The sequence below is a fragment of the Apium graveolens genome, chromosome 7 (genome assembly GCF_009905375.1).
Source record: "Apium graveolens cultivar Ventura chromosome 7, ASM990537v1, whole genome shotgun sequence".
NCBI classification, from domain to species: Eukaryota; Viridiplantae; Streptophyta; class Magnoliopsida; order Apiales; family Apiaceae; genus Apium; species Apium graveolens.
In genome coordinates this window covers 188,557,380-188,574,196 of record NC_133653.1, presented here as the reverse complement: position 1 = coordinate 188,574,196, position 16,817 = coordinate 188,557,380, and the positions used below count along the sequence as shown (strand labels likewise).

The 16,817-nt window shown below is 36.9% G+C and overlaps 1 non-coding gene across 1 annotated transcript; it reads right to left on the bottom strand.

Moving 5' to 3' along the window:
* Nucleotides 1–970: 970 nt before the first annotated feature.
* On the bottom strand, nucleotides 971–1,075 carry LOC141675507 (small nucleolar RNA R71). Its single transcript, XR_012556156.1, has one exon. It is a non-coding gene; the product is annotated as a small nucleolar RNA R71 (small nucleolar RNA).
* Between the last annotated feature and the right edge of the window lie 15,742 nt (nucleotides 1,076–16,817).

Genomic DNA, 16,817 nt, shown 5'->3' with positions numbered 1-16,817 from the left:
GTTGTCATCACCATTGCATGCTAAGGTTAAGAACAATGACTTTGAATGAAGTAGTAATGAAGTTAGAATCCCATGTTTGTGTCATATAACTAATTTAACCCTCTTATTCTCTTAGTTAATATTAGTTAGTGTAATCTCTTAGTTAATCGTAGTTATAAACAATCTCAACTTGTTATCATCTTAGCATTGAATAATAACCATACCATTATTGCATAAGTGCATAAATTGAATTTAACATAAACCAGTCTCTGTGGGAACGGACTAGAAATAATTCTATATTACTTGCGAACGCGTATACTTGCGTGTAAAATTAGCGCATGTTTTCATCCTAACAAGTTTTTGGCGCTGCTTCCGGGGACTCGGTGTTAATTTTTAGTTTATGTGTTTGTCATCAGTGATCGTTAAAGTTTACTGACTCGAATATTTACTTACTTGTTTGCTTGTTGCTTTTTCAGGTACTCTAGAGAGCATTTATGCTAACGCGTTCTCGATCTCGAAAGAGAAAACTGGATAAAGCAGAGGAAGTAGTTGAAGAAATCTTTGTTGAGGAGAAAGTTGAAGAAGAAGCTCTTATTGTAATGGGAGAACCAGCAGCGAATCCGAAGGCTTTAATGGATTACTCTCAACCGAAGATCGATGATATTCAGTCTAGCATTGTCAGACCACCCATCGTGGCTAACACTTTTAAAATCAAGGCTAGCATGATTCAGATGATACATAATTCAGTTCAGTTTGTGGGTTCTCCTATAGAAGATCCCAACATGCACATCAGAGATTTCATCGAGATCAGCAACACTTTCAAGTTCAATGGAGTTTCTGAAGATGCTATAAAGCTAAGGCTTTTCCTATTCTCTCTGAGGGATAAAGCTAAGAGCTGGTTACATTCTCTACCAGCAGGTTCTATCACCAAATGGGAAGAGTTTGCTTAAAAGTTTCTATCTAAATTCTTTCCTATGGAGAAGAAAGCTGCAATCAGGAATGCTTTTACTCAATTTGGGCAGTAATCTGGAGAATCGTTGTGTGAGGCTTTGGATCGATACAAGGAGATGCTTAGAAAGTGTCCTCATCATAGGATGCTTGACTGGATGATTATCAACTGCTTTTATAATGTTTTGGGTGCGATTTCTAGACCCATGCTTGATACAATATCAGGAGGAGCCTTATGGGCTAAGAGCTATGATGAAGCTTATGAACTGATTGAACTGATGGCTGCTAATGAATACCAGAATCCTTCTTAGAGATTACCCCAAGGAAGGGTAGCAGGAATTATGGAGGTGGATGCAACTACTGCTATAGCTGCTCAGCTTAAGGCTTTGACGATGAAGATGGATTCTTCTTCGAATTATAGGGTTAATCAGATCACTAGTGTTTGTGAGCTTTATGCTGGTGTGCATGAGACGGAGCAGTGTGCTATTTCTAGTGAATCAGCTCAGTTCGTGAGCAACTTTCAGAGGTCGCAGCAACCAGTGCCAGCCACTTATCATCCCAACAACCGCAATCATCCTTACTTCAGCTGGAGCAATACTCAGAATACGGTGCAACAACCTTATCAGCAGTATGCAGTAAAATAATACAACCCTCCTGGTTTTCAACAACCGCAATATGCACCAAGACAACAAAAAACAACTGCAACAATCTAATGAAAAATCTGAATTGGAGGAGTTGAGGCTCATGTGCAAGAGCCAAGCGGTTTCTATTAAAACCTTGGAGAATCAAATTGGGCAGATTGCCAATGCCTTGCTGAATCGACAATCTGGTATACTCCTTAGTGATACAGAAGTTCCAGGAAAGAAGGAAGTAAAAGAGCAGGTTAAGGCAATTATATTGAGGTCTGGGAAGGTTGCAAGCCCCGAAAAATCTCAAGTTTCGGAATCTGAAGCTGTGACTGAAGAAGATGTGCAGAAGGAAGCAGAAGTGGAACCAAGGGAGAAAACTGTGGAACACACTCCTCCTGAGGGTAATACAGGGGAGAAACAGGTCTATCCTCCACCTCAGTTTCCTAAAAGGCTGCAGAAGCAAAAGTTGGATAAGCAGTTCGCTAAGTTTCTGGAGGTGTTCAAGAAACTTCATATCAACATACCTTTTGCTGAAGCTCTTGAACAGATGCCTATAAATGTGAAGTTTGTGAAAGGTATTTTCTCTAGGAAAGTGAAGCTCGATGACTTAGAGACCGTTGCTCTCACGGAGGAATGTAGTGCTGTGCTTCAACAGAAGTTGCCTCTGAAGCTTAAAGATCCTGGAAGTTTCACTATTCCTTGCACTATCGGAAACTTATCGTTCGACAAGTGTTTATGTGATTTGGGAGCTAGCATCAATCTGCTTCCATTGTCAGTCTTCAAGAAGTTGGATTTACCTGATCCAAATCCTACTTATATGTCCTTGCAGTTGGCTGATCACTCTATTACATATCCATGAGGCATTATGGAGGATGTCTTGGTCAAGGTGGACAAACTCATCTTTCCTGCTGACTTTGTAATTCTTGATTTTGAGGAGGATAAAAAGATTCCCGTAATCTTGGGGAGACCATTCTTGGCTACTGGTCGAACCTTGATTGATGTGCATAAGGGTGAGCTCACTATGCGAGTACTGGATCTGGATGTGACTTTTAACGTATTCAATGCCATGAAATTCCCTACTGATAGTGAGGAGTGCTTAAAAGTGTAATTGGTCAATTCTGTGGTTACTTCAGAATTTGATCAAATGCTAAGGTCTGATGCCTTAGAGAAGGCCTTGTTGGGGAATTCAGATAGTAAAGATGATGAAGTTGATGAGCAGTTGCAGTATTTGAATGCTTCTCCTTGGAAGAGAAGTCTGGATATGCCTTTTGAATCTCTTGGAATGTCGGAACTCAAATATGCCGAGGGGCGTCTTAAGCCATCTTTTGAGGAAGCTCCTACACTCGAGCTTAAACCATTTCCTGAACACTTAAGGTATGCTTTTTTAGGTGATGCATCTACTTTGCCTGTTATTATTGCATCTGACCTTTCAGGCAGTGATGAGGCAAAGCTCTTGAGAATTCTGAGAGAGTTTAAATCGGCAATTGGATGGACTATAGCAGATATCAACGGAATCAACCCTTCTTATTGCATGCACAAAATTCTGCTAGAGGAAGGAAGCAAGCTAACTGTTAAGCAACAAAGAAGGCTAAATCCGATAATGAAAGAAGTTGTGAAGAAGGAAATTCTCAAGTGGATAGATGCAAGGATCATCTATTCTATTTCTGAAAGTTCTTGGGCGAGTCCAGTTCAGTGTGTGCCGAAGAAAGGTGGTATCACTGTGGTCGCTAATGAGAAGAATGAGCTCATTCCTGCTCGGACAGTCACGGGGTGGAGAGTTTGCATGGATTACAGGAAGCTGAATAAGGCCACGAGGAAGGATCACTTCCCTCTTCCTTTCATTGATCAGATGCTTGACAAGTTGGCTGGGTGAGAATACTATTATCTTCTTGATGGTTATTCGGGTTATAATCATATTTGCATCACTCCAAAAGATCAGGAAAAGACTACATTCACCTGTCTGTTTGGTACTTTTGCCTTCAGAAGAGTTTCTTTTGGGTTGTGTGGTGCACATGCCACATTTCAGAGATGTATGATGGCTATCTTCTCTGACATGATTGGTCAAAATATGGAGGTGTGCATGGACGATTTTTCTGCGTTCGGGGATTCTTTCGACGAGTGCTTGCAAAATCTTGGCGCAGTTCTTAAAAGGTGTGTTGAGACCAATCTGGTTCTCAACTGGGTGAAATGTCACTTTATGGTGCAACAGGGCATCATTCTTGGGCACAAGGTCTCTAGTAAAGGTCTTGAGGTGGACGAAGCCAAGGTGGGGGTCATTGAAAACCTTCCTTCACCAATTTCTGTTATGGGAGTCCGTAGCTTTCTTGGTCATGCGGGTTTCTATAGGAGGTTCATTAAAGACTTCTCTAAAATCTCTAAACCGTTGTGCAATATTCTAGAGAAAGATTTCCCTTTCAAGTTTGATGATGAGTGTCTAGCTGCTTTTAAGAGCTTAAAGAAGAGTTTGATGATGGCACATGTCATAACTGCACCTGAATGGAATAAGCCTTTCGAAATGATAATCTCTCTCGGTTGGAAGATCCAAGTGCGACTTCATAGGATAAGATATTGATAACTGAGTCTTTTCCCGATAAGCAGTTATTTGGGGTGCAAGAGGAAGAATCGTGGTTCGCAGACATTGTGAATTACCTTGTGAGCAATATTATGCCTCCAGACTTGTCTTCTGTTCAAAGGAAGAAGTTTCTTCATGAGGTGAAGTGGTACATGTGGGATGAGTCGCTTTTGTTTCGGCATGGAGCTGACCAAATCATCAGAAGATGTATTTCGTACAGCAAAAAGGAATGGTATATTGTGAGAATGTCATTCGACTGTTTATGGAGGCCACTATGATGGAGAAAAGACAGCAGCTCGTATCCTTCAAGCAGGATTCATTTGGCCTACATTGTTTAAGGATGCGCATCAGTTCATTTTGAAGTGTGATCGCTGCCAGCGTGTTGGTAATATGTCCAAGAGGGATGAGATGCCTCTTAAAATGCTTCTCGAGGTTGAGGTCTTCGATGTTTGGGGAATTGACTTCATGGGGCCATTTGTCTCATCTTGCAATAATCAGTATATCTTGTTGGTGGTTGATTATGTCTTAAAATGGGTAGAGGTTAAGGCTTTTTTGATGAATGATGCGAAGGTAGTGCTTAATTTTCTTCACAAGCATATATTCACAAGATTTGGGATTTCAAGAGTCATAATCAGTGACGAGGAATTGCATTTCTGTAATCGCAAGTTTACTGCTATGATGCAGCGATATAATATGAATCATTTCATTGGTACAGCCTACCATCCTCAGACTAATGGTCAAGCTGAGGTATCTAGGAGAGAGATCAAGCGTATTCTAGAGAAAGTTGTATGTCCATCAAAGAAGGATTGGTCTTTAAAGCTGGATGAAGTGATTTGGGCATATCGAACAGCGTACAAGACTCCACTAGGCATGTCACCGTTTCAATTGGTTATTTGTAAGGGATGTTATTTGCCTGTGGAGTTAGAGCATAAAGTGTATTGGGCTATGAAGAAATTGACCTTGATATGGATGTAACTTGTAAGAAAAGGATGCTTCAATTGAATGAACTCGATGAGTTTTGACTTCAAGCGTATGAGACCAACAAAATATATAAGGAGAAAGTCAAGAGGTGGCATGATAGGGGTCTAGTTCTCAAATCATTTATGCCGGGGCAACGGGTTCTTTTATTCAACTCTCATCTCCGTCTTTTTCCTGGGAAATTGAATTCGAGATGGTCAGGTCCGTTTGTTATCAAAATTGTGTTTCCACATGGAGCTGTGGAAATTTTTGAGAATGATCCAGGCCAAACATTTAAGGTAAATGGACATCAATTGAAGCACTACTATGAAAATACGGCAAACCGTGAGGTGGTTAGTGTCGTTTTATTGTCCACTTGATCTTGAAAATTCTACGTCAAGCTAGCGACAAAAATCAAGCGCTTTTTGAGAGGCAACCCAAGTTTGTTGTACATTAGTAGGAGTTAGAAGGAAGAAAAAGCAAGAAGAAAACACAAAAAAATCAGAAAAGCAGAAAAATAGGGTATTTTTGACAGAAGCACGGTGCGCTTGCGCTGGGAAGCGGGGCGGCCGCGCTGAAAGTCCAAAAGCACGATGCGCCCGCGCTGGTATGCGTGGCGGCCGTGCTGGTTGAACAGTAGCACGGCGCGCACGCGTTGACAGGCGGGGAGGCCGCGCTGACTTCCCGTACCCGAAAAAAAGAGTTATGACAACATAAATTCAAACACAAACATATCCCATCCAGATTTTTGTTCTCCCACTACTTTAATTCTCCTCCAAATCAAATTCTAAACCTACCCATTACCCCCACTAACCCACAATCACAACCCGCTTTTAATTCTAATACCTAATCTCTATATATATACACACAATTCTATACACCCATCTTCACCACATTCATAATTCTCAAACACATAAATCTCTCTATTCACTCTATTATTTTCTCTTATTCGATTTTAATGGCACCCAAGAGATAAAGGACCCAAGTTAGCAGAAGCACCACCTATTCTTCAAGTGTTGGGGGTGTGAGGCCTAGGTTTGCTACTCCGGACGCTGAAGCAGAGTATACGAGGTTGCTATCGAAGCCCATAGCGAAGGAGAGAGGTTTTCTACCATCGGGGAGGGATGGTAAGCTTTTGGAGATGATTCTGGAGATGGGTTGGGTTACTTTTTGTGAGACACCCGCTGCTGTGCCCATGAGTGTAGTTCGTGAGTTTTACGCTTATGCGAAGGCAGACAAGAATGGGTACTCGGTGGTTCAGGGTTTGACTGTGGAGGCTATTCGTCGGATGATTAACCAGCCCGAGAGACAGCCGGCTCAGGATGATTGGGTGACGAAGACTGGGGAGGATTTTGCCTTGGACATGATTGTTGCGATGCTGTGTGTCCCAAACACTCACTGGAAGTTCAAGAATGGTTTGAACGAGTATGCCACTTTCCCTGCCTCTTGCATGAACAGGTTCGCTCGTGCGTAAAACTCTTTTATTTGTGCGAACATCATGCCTTCTTCACATGTGCATGATATTACTGTGGATCGTGCCAAGTTGTTATGGGGGATATTGTAGGGCGACTATGTGGATCTTGGCTCCATTATTTATCAGGGTATATTGAGGTTTTTGCGTGGGAGCACTACGGGTTCTATTCCGTATACGTCGATTGTGACGAAACTGTGTGTGGTAGTTGGAGTTCAATGGCCTGCACACGAGCAGCTGCAGTTGCCTAGTGCCTCTATTGATAGTTCGACGGTAGTAGTGATGTAGGAGTGGTACGGGGGAAAGGCTGATAAGAAGGGGCTCGGTTACTCCTATGATCACTTGCCGGGTGGCCGGCCAGCTGATCAGACTTATGCAGGTGGTTCAGCTCAGGCTAGTAGAGTAGCATGACAACATCAGAGGAGTGAGCCTAGTTCTTCGCAACAAAAGCAGTAGCAGTAGGATGTAGAGGGCAGTGCTGGTTTGGGTTTAGCGTAGTATAGGCGCTTGATGAAGCGGATGGATGCGATGCATGACATCCATAACAGGTTTACATAGGACCTTACCCAGGCGTTGGGGACTGCTTTCAGAGCCACAAGAGTTGACATTCAGTGGCCAATTTTTAGTACGGATGCTGTGTACCCGCCTCCTGACACTCCACCCGCAGAGGGTGATGATCCTGATTCCGAGTAGGTATGCCTGATTCCTAACTATTACCTTCACTGAGGACAGTGAAAATTTTAAGTTTGGGGGTGGTAGTTAAGGAATATGTTTGTGTGTGTGTCCATTTAGTTGCATATTCATGATAGTTTAGTTCATGTAGTTGCATATTTATCATGTAGTTTTTTTTTATTTTGCATATTTATTTTGTATGTTAGTATGTTGCATATAATTGCATTTGCATTATATCATGATCCCTTAAGTTTGATTTTTTGATTAATTTGTGATATTGATGCGAGTGTAGTGATGTCGTATAGAGGGATGTTAAGTCTTGACGAGTTGACTTGCATGCTAGAAGCAAAAAAATTTCACTAAGCCTTATAGGTTGCTTGCGTGCTAGATCATGATCATGGTTTGTTTGTTTGTCGAGGTGTAATCACTTGTTTATATATAGAATTTAGGATATTCTCTTAGTGGCGTAATAACATGGAAGTTTAAAAATTGGAGAAAAATATTAGATTTCATTGCTAGTTGTTGTGGCTAGGTGTCAAATGGCTAGTAGCCGACTCATATTTATATGAGTAGTCTAAGGTTGAGCGAGATGGAGCGAAACACACTCGTTCAGAAATTGTTGAAAAAACAAGAAAAAGAAAAAAAGAAAAAAATATGTATTATGCATAATTGATCACGGGTGGGCTCTTTAATACTCGAGTTATTAAGTTCTTGAGGACTTTGTGCCTAGTGACCTAAGGCTTTTATAGTTTGGGATCCGCTAACCTAACGCTCACTACATGGGTATCGTTGCATAAGTCTTTTGTGGACCTCAATCATTGCACGAACAAATAAGCATATTTGTGTTGTTATGTGTTATCAATAAAAGCATGAATTGTAACATCGGGGATATCGCGTGTAATTATTTTTATTAATAAATAATTTTTATATGATTATTATGTGATTTTTGGTGAATTATCTGAGTATTGGTGTAAATATTGAAGGGTTTTTTAGCACATAAACGCAGCGAAAACGTAAATTTAAATCTTAAAAAAACCGAAACCCTCCGCAGGATCCATGCGAAAAATAATATTTAATTCGTAGTTCAGTATGTTTACCTTAAGAAGCTTTACATTAATGGAAAGATGGAGGTCTTTAATGGCGATCCAAAAATGATGAACGGAGATCCTTAGCAGCTGCTCCTCAAGTGTGAAGCACTCCACCGGTATCCACCAAGAAAATGATGTAATGAAGGAGGAGGAGATGGAGAGAATTAGGATTTTGTAAATCTTTTTGGTTGAGGCAAAAATAGGGTTTATAATAGTATATTTATAGGCAAAATTTTCAGCTGAAAATTTTTCCATAAAATATTATTATTATTAACCCTTTATTATTCTCATTAATAATTAAAACACCTTTTAATTATTAATCCTTTTTCTAAACACTTTAGAAATAATTCTCTCTCTTGATTTAATTTCCAAAAATTAAATTCTTAATTAATAATATTAAGAACCTTTTCTTAATTAATTTATAATCAATTAAATCTCATTTAATCAATTATTAAATTTACCAATTAATTATTTATTTCATAAATAAATAATTATCAATCATTATTAATTAATTCATCCACCATTAAATCATTCTCTTTTATGGTGTGACCCTGTAGGTTCAATATTAAGCCGGTAGTAGAAATAAATAATAATAAAACTATTTTATCATTATTTATATAAATTCTCTAATTCATTAAATATGATTAATTAATTAATCATATTTATTCTACATCGTGAGGGATACTTCTCAGCATATCGCGACTATCCGGATAATACGAATTCACTGCTTAGAATACCAAGAACCTATTCAGTGAGTAGTTACCGTACAATTAATTCCTTCTACCCTGCAATGTCACGATTAAATACAAGGCATGGAACTTGTGTCAAGCCTATCTTATTTAATCACTTGCTTTCCCATTCACTATGCTTAGTTCTATTTAATGTAAATTAGAAACTCCTTTCTAATTTCATTCACTCTGGCCAGAGATTCCTGAACTAACATAAGTGGATTAGCATTGAACATTCTCTTCCTATACTGGAAGGGGTAGATCTTTTATTGATCATACACTATCTTCGTGTACAAATTCCTATACCCAGTAGAGCCCTTATAATTGTCCCTTGAGACTAAGAACTAAACCAAAGCATAGTTCAGTGTACTAAGGATACTTGTACAACTATCACTACGTGAACAGCTATTGACACGTGAGTGAACTCCATCAGTTGTTCAGCTGTGTGAGTCATGTTCAGTAAGCTTATTCTATAATAAACACCTACATACTAGCTATAGTGTCACCACACAAATGTCTATGAGAACAGACATCCTTCATAATGAAGCAAGCATAGTATGTACCGATCTTTGTGGATTATTAATTACCAATTAGTAATCCTACGACCAGAAACTATTTAAGTTTAATGTTATCATCTTTTAGGTCTCATTATTATGATCTCATCACAATCCATAAAAAACCTTACTCTAAACTGTGGTATATCTTATTTAAATATTTAAATAGATAGAGCCTGCAATAAAAACAAAACAAGTCTTTTATTAATATCAATTAAATCAAAACAGATTAAATAAAAGTTATTCCTAAATCCTCATACATGATTGGACTTATGACATATCTCTTTCAAATATGTGAATGATTATAAGTGATACCGTATAAGTTTGCTAATTTTATTATGACCAGAATAAAATATAGATGCTTACGGTATTTTTCTGGTAATTTTTGGACTGTTATATGATTTTATATTGATTTATGAATTTATTAATTATTTTCTGAATAATTACAAAATTATTTTATAAAGCCGGGAACCGTTCAACTTCAACCGTTTTTACGTTTTTACAACCCGAAACTCTTCCGAAAACCCTTTCCTAACCTAATCTGGTAATTCCGGACATTTTCCGTGTTTTGACTTTTTCAATCCGGATTACGATTTGACCCATGCGCGGCCCGGCGCAAGATTCTCGATACGATAATCATTTCGGTAAACCAACAAAACCCGTATCTTCGAAAGACGGGATATTATTACGTTATTTTCATATATAGTGTTTAATAAAAATCCCGGTTTGGATAATTATCCGATACGGGTATCGAATTGGATCGTTTTTGCAGTTACTTAGCGGCTAAGTAACTAATTTAACGATCCAAGACGATCAAAAAATGATCCAACAGGATCCAATATTCCATAAATATATATAGCCCTTTTATTATTTCATTTTATTCGTATAATCACAATCAATCAGTAAAACCCCATAAAATACAGAGAAAATGTCGAATTAAAACCGCGTTCTTGAAAATCAAACGCACGAACGAAGGCGTTATCGAACTCCGATTCGGGCGTGTAATATATTAAAACGAAGATCTCGAAATCTTCTTTCTGAATCAACCATTTGTTTTTGCCCAGAAATCAAGGTATTTTTCTGATTTAATTATTTTATTTCGAATTAATTATGGATTAAAATATGAATTTTTGTTCTTGATGTTGTTTGTGTGATTTGATTGCATAATCTGGTAAATAATTTTCTCCTGATCAATTTGGTATATCATATTGAAAAAATAAAGTTCAATAACATGTAGAAAAGTGAGTTTGATTCTCGAATTCAAAATTACGGTTTATAGAGTTTGAATGTTCTTAATTGGAATTTGGGTTTTTCTTTAATGGGGGTTATCTGTTGAAATTGAATACATGAATGAATAGATCGTAAACAGACGAATCGAATGGTGTTTATGAAATTAACGAACAATAACCGTAAGGCCCTCATCGGAAAATCAGTCATGGCGGTGTTGGAAGTTTTGATTGGATTTTCCGGTTAAAATCGTTAATGTTTGATGATACTAGCCTTGCAGATATGTTCTTGTAGTTGTGGGGATCATTCCCTGAAAATTTAAGCAATTTCTGGTGGTAATTTCAACTCGCCGGAAAGCTTCAGACGGCGGTGGGGTCGCCGTTAATGGCTTCCCCGCCCGTCGCCGGTGAATGTAGGAGGAATACGATGGCTAAATTGCAATTTAGCCATCGTTCTTTTCTCGTATTTGCATTTCAATCCCTGCAGTTTTAAAAACTCACAAAATTTTGATTTCTGTTTAGTTTTATTTTAAAAATGATATTCTTATTATTTTAAAAATCAGAAAATCGGTTATTTAACTATTTTAAAGTCAGAAAATTATTTTAATTATTTATTTATTTAAAAATAAATTGAAATTATTTTATTAATTAATTTTAATTAGTTTTTAATTATTTTAATTAATCTATTAATTTATAATTAAATGATTAATTAATTTAATTAATTATTAATTAATTTTAATTGATTTAATAATTAGATTTAATTATTTAAAATTAATTTAAAAATTCCGAAAAATAGTTTCGAGCTTTAAAATATTATTTAAAATTATTTTCAAGGCTCGATAATTATTATAAAATTATTTTAAAGTCAGATTCGGGTGTTCAAACCCTATTATTTAATTATAAAATGATTCGGAGTCCAATTTTAATTCCGAAAACTGTTCAAATAATCGTAATAAATATCTGGAAAATCATTTTAACCCCAAATCTTCTTTGAAAAATTATTTTGATCAAATGCCTTACTTATTATGTGCTACGTGTTCACTGTTTGATGCGTTATATGCCTATGTGGTTGTGGTTTGACTGCATTATTCATAACTTTCAATCCGTAAATCGGATTTGGGTGAAATGAAGGGTAAATAAAAGCTTATGACGTCTATGTGACGATTAGAATAATTTGAGTATGAATAATTGATAAATACTTATGATGCCTAGCAGAGTCAGCGAGGCATAGAAAAGGGGACCAGTGATATATAAATAGAATCAAAGCGTAGACAGAGTAGGAAAGTGATTGATAAATAGAAGCAAGGCATAGAAAGAGAAGAAAGGTGGTTGATGAGTAAAACTGTTAGATGAGTACAAGTAAAGTGGAAATCGTCGATAATAAGGCAAGTACTTCTGAACCTCTCTTTAAGATTTATTGCAAATATTTTTGAACTGTTTCATAACATATCGCTATTATTCAAAATAACCCCTGTTTTATGTTGCTAATGCTTTAAACTATTTAACCTTGAACCCTGATTCTTCTTGAGCTTGAGCCATAAGCCTTGTTCTTCACAAACCATTGATTGTTGAATTCCCAGATACGATCCAACACATACGATACTACTCCACAAATACATATCTACCACATACTGATTCTGATATTGAGTTTCTTAACATATCAACCTTTATTCCTAGTTTAACAGAAGACCAATTCTTGGAACCCTTGAACCCATGATCTTCAACTTTCTGATTCTTTCCTTGATTGAAAGCAAATCTTTTTTGAATCCCTTGTTATACCTACTGGGTATTATGAATCACCATGTGCTTCAAGATAAATGTTGGTTATGATTCAGCTTATTGATTTACATTGGTTATCATATTGAATTATTTTAGAATTGGATAGTTTTATAAATGTGGACCAGATTCGTGGTCAGACCAGATTCGTGGTCATAATATGCCAATGCGTGCCTTGGATCCAGTATATAGAGCAAAGCTGGGAGCCTTGCTCGGGGTTAGTACGTGACTGATCAGCAGCCTAACCTTGATTTTTTTTAAATGAAAAGTGAATATCCAATTCTAATCATTGCTTATTCAGAAACTTGATGCTTCTGAATCATTTCCATTGGTGATTGTTTAACCTCAATTGCTGCTATTATTTCTTGCTGAGCTAGTAAGCTCACTCTTGCAAACTTTTTATGTTTTCACCAGTTGGAAAGGAAATTGTTGGTAACGAGGATTCCCTGTCCAGTGTGCGAGTTAGGATTTCCGTTTATGTTGGATCAAGCTAGCATGAGCTTTATATTATAGATGAGTTGTGTAAGATTGTAAGTACGACATCATTAACCACTGTAAGGTGAGTTAGTTGGGATTTGGTACGATGTAATAAAAGTTAAGATTGTGGCTTATTTTCATACTTTAACCTGTTGTGATCCATGGTTATGTAAAGAAGGGTCAATGTATATAATACTTTATATATATAGGTTTAAATATTATGGTGTGAGCTCCAAACTTCTGACCCGGTTTGGAGGGCGTCACAGGTTGGTATCAGAGCTACAGGTTATAAGTCACTGAAACAAGCCTAAATTGTCGGGAATGGATAGAGGGTTAGGATTAAAATTAGGAAATAGAAAGATAGAACGTCCAGAGGTTGAGTGCGGTCAAATAATAGGTTTTAGTGGGATTCGTGATGAAATTCGACATCCTTATCTAGCGACGCGATTTTTAGATGGCGGCGATGGAAGATTCTTTTATTTCCGGATTGTCTGGTCATGCGGAACCTTTATTCGGAAGACTATCATCTGATTCACGCCTTGCTCATCCACCGGTATTCGCCATGTCACCTCCTATTGTGACGGTTGCACCTTTTCACATTATTGTCTCATCTCCTGATGTGAGGCTATATATTCGAGAATCCCCCACACGCTGATTCTAGTTCTACCGGATATTCAGTTGTGCGCACATCTTTTCTGTCTACTCTGCATTTTGTACTATAAAATTCATTTAAAACCTGTCTTATGAAGTACCAGCATCTACGAGGATGGATTCCAAAGATATAACATATGGTGAGTACACAACGCATTAAGAAATGTTAGAAGAACCTAGAGTGAGGATACGTGTGCTTCGGAAGATAGTCGCTACCAGGTTATAGGAAGCTACTAATGAGTATGTCACCTACAATTATCTTATGGAGTGAGCTAGATGAATCTTTAAAGAAATTTGAGAGGATTAGAAATCGAGAGTTTTCTTGAAATTATATGACAATGATATGATCAAACATGATACGTATATAAGTAATGTGATATAAAATGACCTTGTGTTATAAAATAGATCTGATAATCACATGATAAATTTGTTATACTTAGTAATCGTAAGAAGTAATGATGGAAGTATTACCAGTATGAAAGATTTGAGGAAAAGCTATGAATAAGATAGTATGCAATGATAACTGGAATTATTGTTGAACAATGAAGGTAAAATGGACCCAACAAGTGATAGAGGATATACAGAAATGAATGAGCTTTTATCAGATTGTGTTTCTAATTTGAAACCTTGTAATGGTTGAAAAGAACGGCAACCAACTCATATAGTAAGGACGACCATGTGTATGATTTTCAAAATTTTAAACTAGTTTTCCAAAGAGATTTTCTTCACAAAATTTTCCTAAAATTCCTTGGAACAAAATAAACTTTAAAAACTTGGTTGTCTAAATACTACTTGAGTTTCTTGTTCGATTCAGATTATCCAGACGAGTACTTGTTTTAGAAATTAGTATGGCTCGTTTAGAAGGACAAGTGGACCCGTTATTACGGAGAAACTGTTTATCCAATTGATGAAATGATTAGGGCATGAGGAGTATGTCGATCCACGAGAAGCTGAGTACAAGAAAAGAAGATTAATGAAAAATCTAGACTTTTTAAAGGAAGAACGTTATTAGCAAAAGAGGCGACAAGTTGAACGATTAGCAACATAAGCGAAATTTGAAGTTATGTGCACAAATCTCGTAAGATTGCATATAAAATCATATATGAATGTGGAAGCTTGACGCTAAAGACACAAAATCTAATAAGTGGGAAAATATTTTAATAATCGATTCAAGAAAGCATTTCTGAGAACCTTCTAAAGTTGATATATGACTCGGCATGGGATCTATTGATCGGAAAAACATTGAAGCTGTAAACAGATAAAATGCGAATGACGACCAATGATATCATTCTTTCTTATCATTCTTATAAGTCTCGAGTAAAGTATGAACTTCTTTCATGATCAGCTTTATAAAGTGATTGTTGAATCCCTTTCAAATCATTCCTTCTTCAAAACATTATTTCCTAATTGGGACAAGCAGTGTTATTGTGTGACGATTTGTCAAAATGACAAAAACTCTGGTGGGACACCACCTAATCATGTGTTGTGTGCCATATGGTATGAAAAATTGGTCATCTTGAGTACTAATATGGTTGTCTCATTCCTATTCAAATCAGTATTCATTCTTCTTCTTAAATCCTGATTTGTTGATTCATGAATTTTTCCAATTGTTTCCTTGTACTCTTATCCCTTACAGAAAGTTCCAATCAGAATCATATACACAAATTCCTTCTTGTGTATAGTCTACTCTTTGAATGTTTTAAAAAGAAAGCATAATGAACCCGTGTAGCAGACGAAGTTACGTAACAAGTGTGGACAATTGCAAGCCGATAAATGGTGGACATTTACGTGCAGAGAAGAATTAGTATACCGATAACAGAATTATTGCGAGGACATCAAATCCAAGGTGGAAATCTATATGCATGATACATTTCGAGTCTGAGATTTTGACGTGGATTGAAGTAGTTAGCAAACTGTATGAGGTAAATTAACTAGAGGAAAAGTCAAGCTGCGTATATTGGATAAGGCAAATGATTGAGGGGACAACGGAACCGAATGAAGAAAGTCTTAATAATAACCAGATAATCGATTAATGCATTGTGGAAATTAGGCATACCTCAATCATGTGAGAGATATTTTCCATGAAGATTCAAGATCGAAGAAATGCTAGATACGAAAAAACTTTAAGTGTGTTCATCAAGGGATGGTTGGGCTTTCCCCAACTCAAGAAAATGAGTTGTGGTAAAATTTACGCTTGTAGGAGGGACGACAAAGAAGGTTCAATATGGAAAGACATAAGGGAAGATGAAGGTATGGCGGTTTGACTACAACAATTTTTAAGATGTGAAGCTTTAAAACCAAATGTACTCATTCGTAAGATTTTAAGAGTGTTGGTTGAGACCAGGTGTTGGTTATCAAAGGTTGAACAAGTTAATTAATAAGGTTGAATTGAAACATGAACTAGAAGAATTTAAGAATAATTTGTAATTATACTCAGTAGTGATATTCTGTTATAATAAGAGAATATGAGAAAAAAGATATGGTATAATAAGAATTGCTCGCTATAACCTTAAGTTGAATTAGAGACATGGGTTGTACTGATTAATATTACATGAGGTGGTGAATTGGTGAGTTTGGAAAGTGAAAGTGGACTGGTATATTTGAGGGTTGATTGTTGGTTATTTGGTTGATTATGGGTGTCGGCTTGAGTCCGACTGGTAGTCAATAATGTAAAGAAGATGCTGCCCAAATCTTTCAGAAAGTACCCTACTCTTAAAAAGGGAAAATAGACTTCTCTGTGTTATAGATATTAATGTTGATACTCCAATTAGTTGTGATCTCGATTCTCGAAAAAGGTTGTTACATCCAATTCGACTATATATAATTGGTATTTAATTTTATTTAGCTAGTCATCACTTGGTGCAATTGATCAATTAAGTAAGTTAATTGGCCAATTGTACCAATTAATGATCAGTTACATGGAGATCGATTCCAATTAGATTGAGTTAAATTTTGATGTGACTTTCAAATTTGAAATCAAAATAATGAGTAATTGGGGAGACGTAAGGACGCTGGTAGAATTCAGAAGTTGTCGTAAATGTGTGAGTTTTTGTGTGGGTGAATACGCCTGTCATAATGAACAAGAGAAA